The sequence below is a fragment of the Macaca mulatta genome, chromosome 16 (assembly GCF_049350105.2).
Source record: "Macaca mulatta isolate MMU2019108-1 chromosome 16, T2T-MMU8v2.0, whole genome shotgun sequence".
NCBI lineage: Eukaryota > Metazoa > Chordata > Mammalia > Primates > Cercopithecidae > Macaca > Macaca mulatta.
This window is the reverse complement of record NC_133421.1, coordinates 52,507,356-52,524,402: the sequence shown is the minus strand read 5'-3', so window position 1 is coordinate 52,524,402 and position 17,047 is coordinate 52,507,356. Positions and strand designations below refer to the sequence as shown.

At 47.7% G+C, this 17,047-nt stretch overlaps 1 protein-coding gene and 1 long non-coding RNA gene across 21 annotated transcripts in view; one reads left to right on the top strand and one right to left on the bottom strand.

Annotated features, from left to right (window-relative positions):
* The window catches only part of MSI2 (musashi RNA binding protein 2), a 433,576-nt gene that overhangs the window by 216,052 nt on the left and 200,477 nt on the right, over positions 1–17,047 (top strand). The gene's annotated exons all lie outside the window — the stretch shown is intronic.
* LOC144335540 (uncharacterized) lies at positions 6,089–15,075 on the bottom strand. The gene is made up of 2 exons (XR_013406470.1): positions 14,895–15,075; positions 6,089–8,699 (listed from the first exon to the last, which is right to left on the bottom strand). It is a non-coding gene; the product is annotated as an uncharacterized LOC144335540 (long non-coding RNA).

Genomic DNA, 17,047 nt, shown 5'->3' with positions numbered 1-17,047 from the left:
TTGCTTTTCCAGCACTAACCCTCTTGTGAACCCCTGATGATGCCATGTTGCATCAAGCTCTTTGCCCAGAATATTCTTCCCATTTCTCTGGCTTAATGCCTTTTCATCCTCCAGGACCCAGCTCAGGTGCTGCCTCCCCCAGGAAGCCCTTCCCTGCCCTAAGGCTGGCTACAGGCCTGTCAGGTGCTGCCCTGCGGTTCCCCTCTTCTAGCACACACTCGTCTGTATTATAACCCCTGATCTATCTTCTCCAGTAAAATATAAGCTCCTTGAGGGCAGCCTCTCTATCCTCACCAACTTAGTACTCCCTATGCCTTGCCACAGCTTTGACTGACATATAGTACCTTCACATTGAAATTTTTATTTTTTTGAGATGGAGTCTTGCTCTGTCACCCAGGCTGGAGTACGATGGTGTGATCTCAGCTCACTGCAACCTCCACCTCCTAGGTTCAAGTGATTCTCCTGCCTCAGCTTCCCAAGTAGCTGGGACTACAGGCGTGCACCACCATGCCTGGATAATTTTTGTATTTTTAGTAGAGATGGGGTTTCACCATGTTGGCCAAGCTTGTCTCGAACTCCTGACCTCAGGTGATCTGCCCTCCTCGGCCTCCCAAAGTGCTGAGATTACAGGCATGAGCCACCTTGCCTGGCCCACACTGAATATAAAATGAATAGATGAGTCCCCCAAAAGCTGCCCCCAGACCTAGCTGGCAGAGTAGGGTAAAAGAATAGTTGACTGTGTGCACTGGGGCAGCATCAGCCTTGCTGTCCACAGCAGGGATGGAGACAGCAGTGCTCCTGGCAGCCAGCAGCTCCTGCGGGTAGAGGGTGGTAAAGCAGTAAAGTGAAGGCGGACCCTGAAGCGAGACTGCCTGAGTTCAAATCCCGGCCCCACCACTGTCACTTGGGTGAGTCACTTAAACTCTCTGTGCCTCAGTTCCCTTATCTGCAAAATGAGGTTAATAACAGTAGCTACGTCATAGGGCGCTTATGGAGGTTAAGTGACTTGCCAGTAAAGCGAGCAGTGCCTGGTCTGGAGTGACCACCCTAGGAGGGATGGCTATTGGCATTCTCTTTATGATGCTTCTGCTCTCTTAGCTCTGCCCAAGCTTGCTTCTGGCCCATCTGAAGACCTTGCTTAGAGCAGAGGTTGGGGACGCCATGTGGCACGTAACCCTGGGGGTGGTGGCTGCTCACCTCACACCCTATCCCTTATTCTCTTGTTTATGCCCCCTGCTTGGCCTCTGAGGCGCTTGAGTTTGTGCCTTCTGTATTGACCTTTAGCTCTGTGCAAGGCTTCTCGAATCAAGCTGGCTCTGCTAACAGACTCAGCCATCAACCTGTGGCATTTATGGAGCACATTTTTTTTTTTTTTTTGAGCTGGAGTCTTGGTCTGTCGCCCAAGCTGGATTGCACTGGTACAATCTCAGCTCACTGTAACCTCCGCCTTCCAGGTTCAAGCGATTCTCCTGCCTCAGCCTCCTGAGTAGCTGGGATTACAGGCATCTGCCACCGTGCCCGGCTAGTTTTTGTATTTTTAGTAGAGGCAGGGTTGGCCAGGCTGGTCTTGAACTTTATGGAGCACTTTCTGTGTACAAGCATGGTACTCACAGGTGACCTGTTGGTCATAAATGCCTTAAAGAGTACATTTGAGCTGCTCCCTAATCCCGTGAGGTAGGCCAGGCTGGTATTACTCTTGTTTTCTCCAGATGAAGAAGTTGAGCCCCAGAGTAGCTGAAGGCATGCAGCTGCGGGAGACCGTGCAGCTGTAAGCCCCCGCCCCACCCCCGTGCCGCCCCCAGCCTGGGGCCCTGCTGTTGAACATTTTTGTTTTCCTCCTCCAGACAAGTACCCTCTCAGCCCTTGACTCTGCAGTAGACTTCAAGGTCCACTCCTGCCCCAGAGCATCAGCTTTCTGGAAACCATCAGCATCTGGAGGAGAGGAGACGAGAGGGGAGGGGAGAGGAGGGGAGAGGAGGAGAAGAGAAGGGAAATGTCTTCAGCTACAAAATGCCTGGCCCCTTTCTCACTCAGAGGCTTCCTGCCTGAGGAGCTTGTCCTCTAGATTTTGAGGAGGAGCAGAGGGGCTAAGGACCGCAGAGCTGAGATGCAGCTTCTCTTGCTGTGGGTGGGTGTGCCCTGGCTGACACAGGGGGCGTGGGTGAGAGACTCAGCAGGGTGTTGGAGTAGCTGCCAGTTCCTGCCTGTGAGTGGACCTTGCTTTAAGCAAGGTTGAGAGCCAAAATGATGGATGCATCCTATGCAAGACAAATTAGGAGGGGATTATCATCTCACAAAAGAAGTCTTCTAATATAAACTCACGAACACTTAGAGTGAGAGATGGTTCATGGACTGCCTGGCAGGCGCACCTACGCTCAGTCCAGGGACCCACCTCCTTGTGGCAGGGGCAGGACAAGCTTGGGGGCTGCGGCCCCACCTGCTTTCCCTAAGGGCAGTTCTAGGGAAGAGCCCTGCAGGTCAGATCCCGTTAGTGAAAGAGTAGAGATTGAGGGGTTCCAGAAGACAAAAAGCCTAGCCATAGTAGGCAGGGGGAGGGGCAATGCCTTCTGACCCCTAATTGAAGGTGATGGGAAGGGAGGGGGCCAGTGTCCTAGAGATTGGGGACTTCCTTTGGGGCCAGCCCCATCTGGGCTTGAATCCTAGCTCTGCTGCCAACTGGCCTCATGACCTCTAGCAAGCCCCGTAATGTTTCTGAGCTTTATTTTGCTCGTATGTAATATGGGAATGGTACTAGTGGTAATAATAATAACTGTTGTTATTGAGTTGTTGTGAGGTTGACAGGAAGCCATGGGTGTGAAACACTCAGCGTGGATCCTGGCACGTCGTAAACACTATGTGGTGGTGGCTGTTGTTTGTCCCGTCACACGGAACTGCCTTCTACCCTGCAGCAAGTTCTGCTTTCCTGAACCTTTTCCCTACTCACAGGGCACACTATCCATCATTGAATTTTCCCATCAAGCCACTTTTCTTTTCTTTTTCTTTTTTCTTAGACGGAGTCTCGCTCTTGTCGCCCAGGCTGGAGTGCAGTGGTGCCATCTCAGCTCACTGCAACCTCTGCCTCCCGAGTTCAAGCGATTCTCCTGCCTCAGCCTCCCGAGTAGCTGGGATTACAGGCGCATGCCACCACGTCCAGCTAATTTTTGTATTTTTAGTAGAGACAGGGTTTCACCATGTTGGCCAGGCTGGTCTTGAACTTCTGACCTCAGGCGATTCGCCCGCCTCAGCCTCCCAAAGTGGGATTACAGGCGTGAGCCACGGCGCCCGGCCTTCCACTTTTCTTTAAATGTCCTTTGAAGCTAACGGGCGGATCGCCTTCCCTCCCAGAAGCTCAGGGCTGCCTGCTTGGGGATTTTCCCGTGTATTTTGTCTGTAATGCATAATATATATGCGTGTGTGAGTATGTGCACATAGGTCCCTCCACACGGATGTATATATAACTCATTCCCCAAAGGAAGATTTATTTCAAGGCACAAATGCTTCTGGTTAGCTTCTGTGTGGATCTGATCCAGCCCGGAGCCTTTGCCATGAGTAGAATTCATTGACGGCAAAAGGAAATGAAAACAAACATTCCCTGACACGGGGCATTTCCGTTGGGGGGCCTCTGGGAATTCTCCTCTATTAAAATATCTACCAAATTGGACAGAGGAACTTGGCAGCCACAGCCTGAGCTCCTTAATTGTTTCTGTGGGGAGGGTATGGGCAGAAGCTATGTACTAGCCTCTCTTCTGGAACCTTCCTCTCACCACTGAAGTGCAGGAAGAAGGGGCCCTTTGAGAACAGAGGGTGTTCTGGGTGCCCCTGGAATCCAGCTACTACCCACCTTGTCTGGACAGGTGCCCAGTGATGGTGAGGGGAGAATGCCTGCTCCCTGGCCCTCTGCAAGTTGCTCATTGTAAAGTTTGCAGGGGAAGGTGGCCAGTGGCTGGGAACTCACATTCCTGAGATGGTCTGCAGCCTTCCGCTTAGCCCCAGCAGACTGAATATGAATGTGGTTTTGATCACAACCAGCTGATGGGAGCTGACCCAGACTTATTATGATTTTGCTGTTTTTTTGGTTTTGTTTTTCCTTCTCCCTCCTCTTCTTTATGGGGAAGATGTTTCTTGAATGAATTTGCTTCAGGGGACAGAGTTCAGGACGGAGGCAGATGAGGGGATATAGGAGCTCTCACGCGAAGTTGGGGGTGTTTGCTGACCTGCAGCATCCAGGGCTTTTTCCTCCCTCTCTCCCCTTAGAAATGGGCCACCAGTACCGTTTCCTGGGGCCTCTAGATGTGCACTGGTGTTCACAGCAGTTGGGTCTAGACGTGCTCATTTATTCAGCATCTCATTTAATCCTTCTGCAAGGTAGTTATAACAATTTCCATTGTACCCATCTGGAAGCTGAGTCCCTGTGAAGTTGAACATCCCCCACAAAATGACAGAGCTCGTAAGTGGCAGAGCTGTTCAACTCAGGCAGACCGGGCTCCAAGCCAGGGCTCCTCCACCTCAGCACTACTGACGTTGGGGGCCAGATGATTCTTTGTCGTGGGCACCGTCCTGTGCATTGTAGGAAGTTTCACAGCATCTCTGGCCTTTACCCATTACATGCCAGTAGCAGCGCCCCACCCCCAGTCATGGCAATCAAAAATGTCTTCAGACATTGCCAAGGTCCCCTGGGAAGCAAAATTGCCCCTGGTTGAGAATCACTACCTGAAACCTAAGTCCTTTCTTCTGCCCAGTGCCTGCCCCATGCTGTTACTCTATGTGGGAATATGACTTTGTGTAGTTTTTTTTTTTTTTTTTGGAGACAGTCTCGCTCTGTCTCCCAGGCTGAAGTGCGGTGGCGTGATCTCAGCTCACTGCAACCTCCGCCTCCTGAGTTCAAGCGATTCTCCTGCCCCAGCATCCCGAGTAGCTGGGATTACAGGCGTGCACCACCACACCTGGCTAATTTTCTTGTATTTTTAGTAGAGATGGGGTTTCACCATGTTGATCAAGCTGATCTCCAAATGCCTGACCTCAAGTGATCTGCCCGCCTCAGCCTCCCAAAGTGCTGGGATTACAGGCATGAGCCGCCGTGCCTGGCCTCTGTCTACTTTTGAATACTAAGGTGATCAGTGGACATCTGAGGTGCTTGATCCAGTGTTGCCACCACATATTCAACAAATACGCAGTAACTGTGTATTGAGCATCTGTGGTGTGCAAGGCACTGTAAGGTGTGGGGACTAAGAGTGAAACCCCAGGCAGGAGCTTATTGCTGTGCTCAGGAGCTGAAGGATTTACCAAAACTACTAAGGTGGGCTCCCTGTTCTCACAGAGGTCCCAGTTGAGTGGGACACTCACAGTCTTGCTGAGTAACAGATGCTCACTTTTGGTTCTTGGATGGCAGATGGGAACGTGGGTGAGTGTCCGTGTGTGCCCCAAGGACACATGTGTGCACACAAGAGAGGAAAGAATAAAGCCCAAGTGGCATCTGTGGGACTTCTGGTCATTCCTTATCAGGACCTGATAGGTAGTGTACTGTACTGTCACCAAAAATAAACCTCCCCTTGCTTCATCTGAGGGCCTGCATGCATTTCGCATTTCTGAAAACCTGAAGACTTTTTTTTTTTCAAATCTCTTATTGCTTTTGAAAATTTACCTTTAAAACAAATATATGAAGAAAGGCTTCCAGGCCTTTGCTCTTATAGTTTCAATTAATTGGTACCAAAAATATTTGCTAGTGCCACCTATAACCCTATATCTCAGGGTTTCAGAACCCTGGGGAGACTAGGATTCCTTGGGAGTCCCTTCTGAGGAGCCCCAGATAGGAGCTAGTGAGAAAAGAATGTTGTCTGTGTGTGTATGTGTGGATGCATGCTTGTGTACACACACACACACACACACACATACATACACGAAAAGAACATCAGTTGTTCCTTTTCTCCTTTAAAAACTCCAAGAAGCATTTGAAACTCCTGTCTGCCAATCTCCCATCCTCCCCTAGAAATCCTTGGTTAAGTCTTTAGACTCAACAACAACAACAAAGAACAAAGCCACAGACAATCTCCCCCTCCCGACAATGTCAGCTGTGAACTGAAGATCTGAATAGCCTTTAAAATTGTTTTATTGTTGTCAGCGCTGCAGAATGGTGTGTAATCTTTGTGTTCTGGAGAATCTTTAATTGGCACAAAAGGGCAGTTTAGCCAGCATCTTGTAGGAGGTTTGTCATGCAAACGGTTAGTGCCTGCCACTCACAACATATAGGGCTATCCAAGCTGATTTACATCAGCGGCTCCCTCTAGTTAATAGCCTTGTATATTTCCTGAGGGTCTCTGAGCAGAAGTCAAGGAAAGCTGAGGCTTCCCTCCCCTCCTCTGCATCCACACTGCATTGCAACCCATTAGGAACCTCCAGGCACCTTCCCCTGAGCCTGGGTGGAGGTTGGGGGTGAGCAGAATGGGTCCCTCACATAGGTGGGAGCCTTCAACTATCCAACTGTTTTGTCTAGAGTGGCCTACTGGGGTGCAAATCCCAAACAAGCTGTTCTTGCTACCTGTATTAGTTGGGTAGTGCTAGCTGCTGGTATAACTGAACCCCAAAATTTCAGTGCTTAACACAACAGAAGTCTGTTTCTTGCCCACTTAACAATTCAGTACAGAGGTTCCTGGTTGCCTTTTCTTCTGTGCAGTGATTCGAGGATACCGGTTGATTGAAGGATCCAGGTTCCTTCCGTCTTACAGCTTTGCCATCCCTTAGGACCTCAGCGTGGCTGAGGGTTGGGCACCAAACTAAGCACTTTGAATATATTACCTCATTTAACCCTTACAACAGCTCTTAGAAGATGACAGTGTTTTCATTTGACAGGTGAGAACATTGAGATTCACAGAGGCTCCATCATTTGTTGAGGATCACATGGGAATGTCATGGGTTTTCCGGAGCCAAGTAAGGAAATATCTGGTTCTCCTCCCAATCCCCATGCCCCAACCCATCTAGACCTGTTTGTTCTCGCTCTCTTCCCCATTTAAAGCTTGCAAAATAAGGTTCTTCTTTTTCCAAGCCCTCCCCACCATGTGACCAGCTGTCTCACACTTAGCAAGTCTTTGAGACAGGGACTTTCTCACAGTGGGGACAGAAAAATTCCACCACACTGAACCTGGCCTTAACTGTGGAAAGGCAAGGTAGGGTCGGAAGATGAATTCTAGACCATTCACTTGTGTTGTGTATGCGTGTGTGTGTGTGCGCGCGCGCACGTGCGTGTGTGTGTTGGAGGGTGAGGAACCAGGGAGCTGTTTATCTGAACTCTGGAGAGGTAAACACAGCAGGTGGGCCCCACAGAAGGAATCTCTTGACAAGCTGGCACAACTGCCTGTTAATGGATTCAGCATCTGGCAGTTTCACCAAAAGCTGACTGCCAATGAGCCTGGCAGCTCGAAACCCTTGACACTGCTGATCACAAATGGGTTTCCTTTTGACACCCTGCGCTGCTCCGGAAATGGTCTTGATCAAACAACAGAGTTGTAGTTAACCAAAACCCATCTCCTAGAATTCTCCTCCTTCCCCACCTTTCGCAAGCAAAGTGATGTTGATGTCAGCAGGGGAAAATTAGAATGGGCCCTCACCCCCTAGCCCTGCAAAGACTGTACACATTTGTACAAAGCCTACTGAGTGCTCTGAAAGTGACTTTTGCTTATGCATTGATGCAAAATGCACCCATGGGGACTAGACTAAGCCAGGGAGGGCCCCAAGAGAAGGCTGGGTGCTGAGTGCTGGGGGTGGAGAGGTTGGCAAAAGGAACCGCTTCTGAAGGCTCGAGGGCTCTGGGAGAAAGCTTTCTCTTCTTAGATGTTGGGGATTTGACCTCCCTGTCCCTCCTGGGTGATTCCTGGCAGAAAGGTCAGGAACAAGTGGCAGTCATGAGTGGAAGGCATTTGAAGCAAGAGACTATCAAAGCCTTGGTTTAGTCCACGTAACCAGCCCCTTCTGCACCTCCAGGAGTGGGGAGAGAGCCACAGCTATTCTCTCTTCTCCCCCCCTGCTAGGATGCTGGCTGCAGCTCAGAGGGTAGATTAAGCATGTAGAGAGCACGGAGCCTCTGCCCGGCCTGCTCCTGCGAATACTCGCCCACCCAGAGAAGCTCTCGGGTCATCTCCTCACGTGCTCTGTAGTCTCTCAGCAGACGGTATGCCACACTGGGCACATTGATGGCGGGCCCACTGGCTGCAGGCCAAAAGCCAGTAGACAGTTCATCCAGGGGCCCCCTCTTTAGCTCTGGCAGAGCTTGGCCTCTGCTGATGAGAAGAAGCCATTTGGCAGAATCTGCAAGTCAGAATGGATGGCGCCTAGTGGGCCCCAGATTCAAGAATCCCGGGTGCCCTGCTGGCTCTGATGTACATCTTTAAAGATACTTTTCCAGTGCAGAAGCACTAGAGAAGCCTTTATTTGTTACTTAATTCTTGTGCTTTGTTTCAAATTACAGAACTTGAAGCGTTTAGGATGCACTGCCAGATATTTTAGTTTCTTTTCTCAAGAAAGGAAAGTTCACAGGCCCCTGAAGCACGCATTGTACTACTATCTCCCCGACAAAACCAAATGGGATAGACAGATTACCACTGACGTCTCCCTGTTACATCCAAGGCCAGCACTGATGTCATTCGGTTTCTGAATTCTCATGTTGAGCCAGAGATATGACGAAGGCCACTGTGAGGTCTCAGACTGCCCTGGGAGAAGCACACAGTGGTTCTCAGAGTCGGAAGGAATTCAGGGATCCTGTTCTAGATTTTAGTGCAAAGCAGCCTTGGTTTTGGCCATGGGCAAGAAGCCAAGCCATTCATTCATTGCTTTTGTTCCCCCACCATTGCTGAAATACTGATTTCTTCTCTCTAGGAAACAAACAAGACTGAACTGTTTAACCTTTGAGAGAGTCGCTACTTTGTCTCTTTGCTACTGCATTTGTTCATTCATTCATTCATTTAAATAGTCAGTGAGTGTGTGCTGTGTGCTAATGTCTTCCTGTGCGCTGGGGTGGAAAACAGAACTCCAGCTTTCATGGAGCTTAATTCTGGCAAAGGGCTGCCAGCCAAACAAGTGGAAGACTGTGTGTGCCCCAGGGGGATAACAGATACGGAACAGGACTAGAGGGAAAGGGTGGGAGTACTTTGGCAGGGTGGCACCTTCCGGCCAATAGAGCCCTACAAAATGATGGAGAGCCTTGAGCTGCGGGGGGGTTGGGAGGACTGACAGCAATCGGGATGAAGGACACTCTGAGACCAGCCCCACCGTTTCAAGCCATTTTTGGGGAATGGGGCTTTGAGTGTTGGGGTTGAGGGAGAGGCAGCCCCTTTTGCCTTGTATATTGGGGCATGGAGGATTTGGAGATGGGAAAGGTTAGCTTGACCTGGAGCATAGGTTCCTCCATATGTCATCATATTCCTGGACAATAAGCCCTGGCCTTTGGGTCTTCACTGTCTTCTCCGGACTCAGTGTTCCCGATTGTATCGTTCTCAGAATGGGTTGTTTTCCCAACCCTGCTCTGGGTAAAACAGCCCAGATACTCCATTTTTATATTTAAGGTTTAATCGTAAACGATAATTATATTGAATTATGAGAAATTCACCATTTCTTTCAATGAAGAGCAGGAAGGACACATCAAAAGAATCAGGATTAGAAATTCTGGTTCTCAAGTCAAGCGAAGCAGCGGTGACAGACTCAGTCACATCTGCACTAATTGGAGCCACTGAACTTTGTATTTTTGTTTGTTCTTCATGGTGGGCTGTCAGCTGGACAGCAAGGTTCTCATGGTCACATCTGAGCTGCCATCCCAAGACCTACTGTGGGCTAGACAGGCACTTTCCCACGTGATCCATCTGATCCTCATTGATAGGTATGAGAAGTGGGAATTTAATTTTTACACATGGGGAGACTGCAGCTTGTGGAGATTGAGTAATATATCCAACGTTCTGCCAGCATTCAAACCCAGGTCAGAATAACTGAAATGCGTTATCCTTCTACTTCACATTACCAACTCACGAAGGTCCTTTTTCTTTTTTTTTTTTTTTTTGAGTCTGAGTCTTGCTCTGTCACCCAAGCTGGAGTGCAGTTGCGCAGTCTCAGCTCACTCTACCTCCCCGGGTTCAAACGATTCTCCTGCCTCAGCCTCCTGAGTAGCTAGGATTGCAGGTGCCCACCACCATGCTCGTTTTAATTTTTGTATTAACATTTTTGTAGAGATGGGGTTTCACCACATTGGCCAGGCTGCTCTCGAATTCCTGACCCCAAGTTATCCGCCCTCCTCGGCCTCCCAAAGTGCTGGGGTTACACACGTGAGCCACCACGCCCAGCCACGAAGGCCCTTTTGTCAGGAGAAAAAGCTGTTTTTAAATATCAGCCTAGCAAAGTTAAAATATGAAGAATTAATGTGTGGCATGTTAGATATCAATGTAACCCTTAAAAACAAAAACAAAACCCCCCCAAAAGCTATAACTTTCTTAATATTTCTTAGGCCAATAAACAGGATTTATGTTGACATTAACTGAAGTTCAGGCTCTAACCAGCAGCAGGAGAGTTTTGAAGCTGGAGAAGAGATTTCTTGTCACCTTCATCAAAGTATCTGCCTTACCCTAAGCCCTTGAGTAATACATTCAGAATTTCGAGATTGGATCCTGTGAGCAGGACTTAACAGGCCTACCTCTGCCTGAGCTTGGCTGGGTTTCAGACCTCAGCCACAGAGACGAGGCACTATAAATAGACGAGGGAAAGAGATTTAGCACAAAAATCCTGTGTTCTCAGAATTGCCACCTTCTACCTTTTGGGCCAAGCTGTGCTAGCGTTGAAGCCATGATGTTTGCCTAGGTAACTTGGCATGAGTTAGTTTTCATGCCAGCCCACACCCCAGTCACAGAACCATGGTTCCTTGATATTAGGTGAGCATTGACAAGAAGGTGACTTTAGCCTTGGCCCCAAATATGAGGAATAGAGTCAGAGAACTTCTTCCTTAGTGGCATACAGTGAAAGGAGTGGGTTTGTATTGCCAGTGACCATTAGGATGTGAAGACTGGAGAGGTAGGATTTCAGTGACTCATAGTACAGGATGGTATACACAAGGCACTGGAGAAAGACCCATTTCCTCTGGGTTCATGGTAATTACGAATGCCTTTAGTAATGTCCCCAGGCTGTTAACCATTCTAGGTGCAAGGAAATCTGGGTTTTCAGTGACAAGGTATTAAAACCTGCATTTCCCTGTTGTTAGTAGTTGCTGCTTCTTAGCTTGATTTCCTTGAAGAGACTGAAGAGTAGCAGCCGGCAAGTAATGTCTTTCAAAAGGATATATCCATTCTGCTGGAAAGCATGGAACCAAAATAATCTGTAACCTATTCCACCCAAATAAATAAGTCAGCAAATACGTCTGCTTTCATTGTATTGTCTTCTCCATAAATATCCTTTAAATTGAGGCTGAGTGACAAGATGTGCTTCTGCCACTAAAATGGTATCACTGATGATATTGAAAGAGCCTTTAAAATACCACAATTGTCATTGAAACTATACTTTGCTTTTTCTCCCCCCTTCTCCTTTGCTAGTAACTAGGTCTCTTTGGGAATTTTTAAAGTGACAATTGGTAGATTGTAGTCGATGATATTTCTTCCACATAATACTTCTGAATGCCACTCAACTCCTCCTTGACTGGCTCCAAATATCCCAAAGAAGAAAAATGTTTCATTTGAAAATGTGAAGCTTATTGGAGGTCATTTGCTCCCTAACTTTTACCCCTTTGCAGAAGGGGCAAGGAAAAGGCAACAGTGGTAAGACTCGGCCTCAAAGGAACATAACTGCTGTCAGAATCAATCCATAGCTATCGGCTTGAGTACAGGGTGGTATATGCTTATTAGATTCTCAAATGTTATTCAGCTTGATTGCAGCTTTTATACAAAGGAGTTAAGACACGGGTAGGAAAGATAATAGAACTATAAATTGCAAGACGGCTTCTTATGAAATCAGTAAATTATTCATTTAACAGTTCACTCCTTGTTGATTTCATGTTGCTATGGCACCTCAAGATGGAGGCGAGTGGGTCCACTGGCCCAACCAGGGGCCTTACACAGATGCACAAATCCTGGTGGAAGGCAGATAATGCATTACGTACAACCTTCGGCCACATGATAAATTGCCTGTTTATCTGGCAAATTCCAAGGAGATCTGCTGGAAAGAACTGAAAGAGATATCTCACAGTGGCTAACATTTCTTGGAAGAGACCCAACCGTCTCAGGGTTTGAGTCAGAATCTGTTTAAGAAGGCATTAAGAAGGCATTGTCTTGGAGTGGCTTGCCTGTCTCCCAAGATTGTTGGAAACACCGTCGGCTCACAGTTGCTTTGGCGTTCACGCTACAGTAAATGCCTGACTTCATTTATTATTTTGATGGGCAAAGAAAACTGCCTGCCGACAGCCGTGCACCTTCCTAAGCTCTTCCCAGACTTACTTTTGTAGTCCTTCTCTACCCATGTACAATTTGATTTCTTGCTGCTTGTTAAATTATTGTACTTACAAAATATATTGCCATGGCCAAGTCTGTCATTCATGTACATGGTGTGGAAGGGAGTTTGGATGCCAGAGGAGTTAGGAAGCTTGATGCTAGTGTTGGCTGTGACTTCGGTGACAGTGTGACCTTGGACAAGTTCCTTCATCTCTTGGGTCTCAACATCTTCATCTGAAGCATGAGGAGTTTGGGGTGGTCCCTTCATTCTTTAACTTCCAGAGACTCTGTGCCTCTCACATGTATAGATTCCCTGTTTGTAGACAGCAGTGCTGTTATGGGGACCTCTGAAGGCTATCTGAATGTGCCTGCATTTAGCAAGTCAAGGCTAGACCCCCCATAGGCACTGGACTGTGGGGACATTTTGTGTGAGTGAGACTATTAAGAATTTAGCAGTTCATTCTGACAGCTTGATAGATGGAGTGGTTTTGCATGGCATCCATGTAGGAATTGACTAAAAAGGAAGCATTTTCTGAGAGTCCGGCTATGTGTGCATGCTGGGAGATTTTTCTCAAATCCGATTTTAAAACTTTGCTCTGAAAGGCCAATAACAATAACCTAATCCAATATCCTTGTATATTTGATTCTACTGGACATAACATTTCTTAATTTCTGCTTTTGGCTTCTGTAGCCTAATATAGTAATGATAATAAGTATTAGTGTTATATTAGGAGGTAGGTGCTATTACCCCTCTTGCACTGGTTGAAGTCTAGTTAGAGTATAGAAACCATGCTAGTTGAGCTGTTCTGCTTATAGAGTTGCCATTCTTTATTCCTTTACTTTTTAAATAAACTTGCTTTTAAAAAAAGGAAAGAAAGAAAGAAAATATGCTAGTTGTTTGTACACAGTGTTAAACTAAGCAAGTGTTCATGGGGATGTAAAATTAACTAACTGAAAGAATAAAAAGAAAATGAAGGAATTGGTTCTTCAGTATTAGGGTGCATCCGAATCACCTGTGGGGCTTATTCAAACACAAATGACTGCCACCCCCCAAATTCACATTTCTAATACGTTTTTGAGTGGTGCTGACGCAGCTGTTTTGGGGGGCCACACTTTGAGAACCACTGCTGTCAGGTACTACGGAGGTAGCAACTACAGGAAGCCACCACCCTTACCCTACCTAGGGCTGATGAGGGAAAGACTAAAACTTAGATGTTTGGAGGAGGAACCCAAGGCCTTTGAGGAGGGATCTGGGCCCTTGGTGCTTGTGTCTCTGAGGGGCTGGGTGCTGTGTTGCTGGTTACAAGTGTTGGGAGAAACTACAGGCTGGATTCAGCTGCTGGTACGGGAAGGCACCTTTACTGCCGGGATGAAGAAGCATTGCTGGGGTGATGCTCACAGGAACCACAAGCTGATAGGAAGCCCCCAGGCAGCAGATGGGAGGGAGCAAGACCCTCTTCCTCCTCCAGCCTTAGGGTCTCCCTCTAGCACACGCTGTTGGCAGAGCTTACCAGGGAGCTAGGGGCAAATCAAAAATGTATGTGGTTTGCGGGGTCCCAGGTCTAGTGGAGAATAAGTATAAAAGGGTGGGTTTGGAACTGAGAGCTGGTTTTACAAATGGAGAAATGGAGGTACTTTCCCAAGGTCTCTCATACTGGGTGGCAGGGATGGAATCTGAACCTGGGTAGTTTGGCTGCAGAGCCCTTGTTTAACCCCGCCTCAGGCTGTTGGCCAATGGGCTGTTCTCTCTGGCTCTCCTTCCTCCCTGCGACTGTTGCTGGCCTCCGTTAGCAGTTGCTTCTCTTTCCCTGCTCCTCAGGCGGATGCCCCTAGGGCTTCATCCCCTGCATCTTCTCCCTCCACCTCCACCCCTAGCATCACCTTTAGGTGAGTCGGTCCTTGTCTGTACCTCCACCCTTGGCTCCTTCTGGGGAAATGCCAAGCTTGGAAGACCAGTGATTTCCTGGACATTTCACCTGGAATGTTCTGTAGATTCCTCAAATATTTCTTCCCCCTCAGAACTCAGTACTATCAGCCTCAATAGCTTCCTTTCTTCTGATTATTTCAGATTCTAAATCTGTTTTTCATTAGACTGGCTTGGTAGTTACCACAGCCTTCTTTGTACACTTCTCCTCTACCCAGTTTATCCAGTAAACTGCGACTAGAGAAGTGTGCCTTAAAAACAACTGTGTTCATGTCATTCCTCTGCTTCCCCGTGGCCTCCGAAGAAAGCTGAGGCTTCTCAGAAAGCACGTGTCTTTATTGCTGAGTGCTTGGACCCTCTGTGAAGCATGCCCTGTGTCCTTTCCCTAGATAGTTCCAGCTTCTCCAGCCCTACTGGGCTACTCATGGCCCTGGCTTCTTCCATCCTCTCTCAGACCACCCATGGTTGTTCTTGTCACTCTCATGTCAGCAATGCCACCATTTCCACCCCATCAGAACTCTTACCTGTGCTCGAAGACCCGATTCCAATGCCACTTGCTCCGTGCAGCCTTCCCTGCTTCTCTCCCAGGGAAACATGGTCTCACCTTTCTATAAACTCCTCTGGGTTTTATCTGTGCCACTCCTGCACAGGCAAGTCCCTCTGCCCACTGGAGGCTGAGCGTTTGAGCAGATTCATGTCTTCTCTGTGTCTGAATTTCCCAGGGTGCCTCGCGTAGGGCCCGTCCCTTAGTGCCAGCTCACTGCATAGCTGAGTGTTTCCAGTTCAAACGTGTGTTCCCAGAGTGGATTTTGTTTCCCATTTAAGAACAGCCTTCCTGTCCAGCCTTACACAGGTTGACCTGGACTAGTCTAGTCTTAGGAAGGGTGTTCTAGGTGTGAAGCCACAGGCCACACTGTTGCTTTCAGCACACGTTTCATAGCGAGGGACAGGGACGTTGCCCTCGGTTATCTCTGTTGGGTTACTTTCATGTCTACTACATTGAGAGTTTTAAATCCTTTTATTTCTAAAGATCGCCTGGTTAACATTTGAAGCTTTCTTGGGTCTGTGTTGGTCTGTCGTTTAATGTTTCTCATTTGCCTGTGTATCTAGAAAAAACAGATTGATTTGCACAGATAGAAACAAAAGATTGTGCAGATGGGAGCTAAGCATGGAAGGGAAGGAATACTGATCTCCCTAATGCATCTTCCTTGCGAGACATGGAGCTGCTCGGGAAGGAAGGGCCCGTGATTCAGACAGTTGGGGAAACGTGCATTCAACAGGCTCCCTTCCTGCAGACCTTCACAAAGCCTTTGATATGTAGTGATGAGCTTCCTGAATCTCCATCTGTATGCTGAGTTCCTCAGATGAGGTTAATTTGACCACTGGAGTGTGGTTCCATGGGACCAGTATTCCTTGGAATGTGCTTCGAGAAAAGTTGCCATAAAGACTGTGAGAGTCAAAGGGATAAAGGAAGCAGGAGTTCAGGCTGAGGATGAGCCAGTGACCCCCTGCTCTGGCCATGGAGGGGAGGGCATTACTAGGTGAAGGACAGGAACAAATCTGCACCTGTGTTCTGAGCCCACTCCACTCTTGCAGGCCAAGACTGCCCACACCACACCAACACAACAGACGCAACTTCTCTGCCTCTCCAGGGAAAGCCTTTGGGGTGTTGCAGGGAGGGGGTCTGTTTCTCCAACCAGGCTCATTCCCTCAGTCACCTCCCAAGGATGCAGTGTCAGAATAACAGCTTCTGAAATGAGTTTTCTCCACTCATGCAAATTGCTCTCTGACTTTGAACACCCATGTGAGTAGAAGCGGTGCTTTGGCTGCCTGGTTGGTGAAGGAGGAACATCACAGGGTTATTTTTACCCCTAGCAAATGCAGACAATACCCTCCCTGTAATCAACAGGTTCACAAGTGTTTGTCTGAGAACCAGAAATGAATTTACAAGGGGCTCTCTCCTAGCCTTGTGGAATTAGAGCAGAGATATTGCTTTCTTTTCACTTGAGTTAATCCAAATGAGCTGAGTCTCCTTTCTATAGGGAAGGGCAAAACAAAACAAAAACCTAACCCAGCAAAAACAAGGCTTTCTTACTGCTAAACTGGGCCTCCGAAAATAGTTTGGGTCATTGGAATCATGAAAGAAATGGTGTTTATATAACCTCTGTCTTGCAGAGAACTTGCAAGTGATTTCCTTATGTTTTATGCAAATAATATATGGGATTTGTATTACCCACTTTGTCAAACTCATCTTCCTTGTATGTGTGTTTGGAAAGCTTATTCATCGGTGATCAGGCTTGTTGTTTTTCTTCCGGATAGGTTGCCTTTTAGACAATAAATTCTGAAGTCTGTTGTTAATTCCGAGCTGGGAGGATATAAGTGGTGGTCCATCCTGAGTGTGGGAAGGAGAATCAGTTTGCAAGAGCTCTTTTATCTCCACTTCCTAGACTTTTTAGTGTCGTTTCGGATATTTTAGTGTATTGTCAGACTTACCGAGAACTTAGTTTGTCCAAAGCTCCTCGAGGGCTGCAAAGATGAACCAAGCTGTCCATGTCCTTGCTGGCAGGGATCACAGAGTCTTGTGGGTGAGAGAGTGACAGATACCATAATACAAGGCAAGTAAGTACTGGGTGCATGCAAAGTGCTTTGGGATTGTAAAAGAGAAAGAGAAAAAACC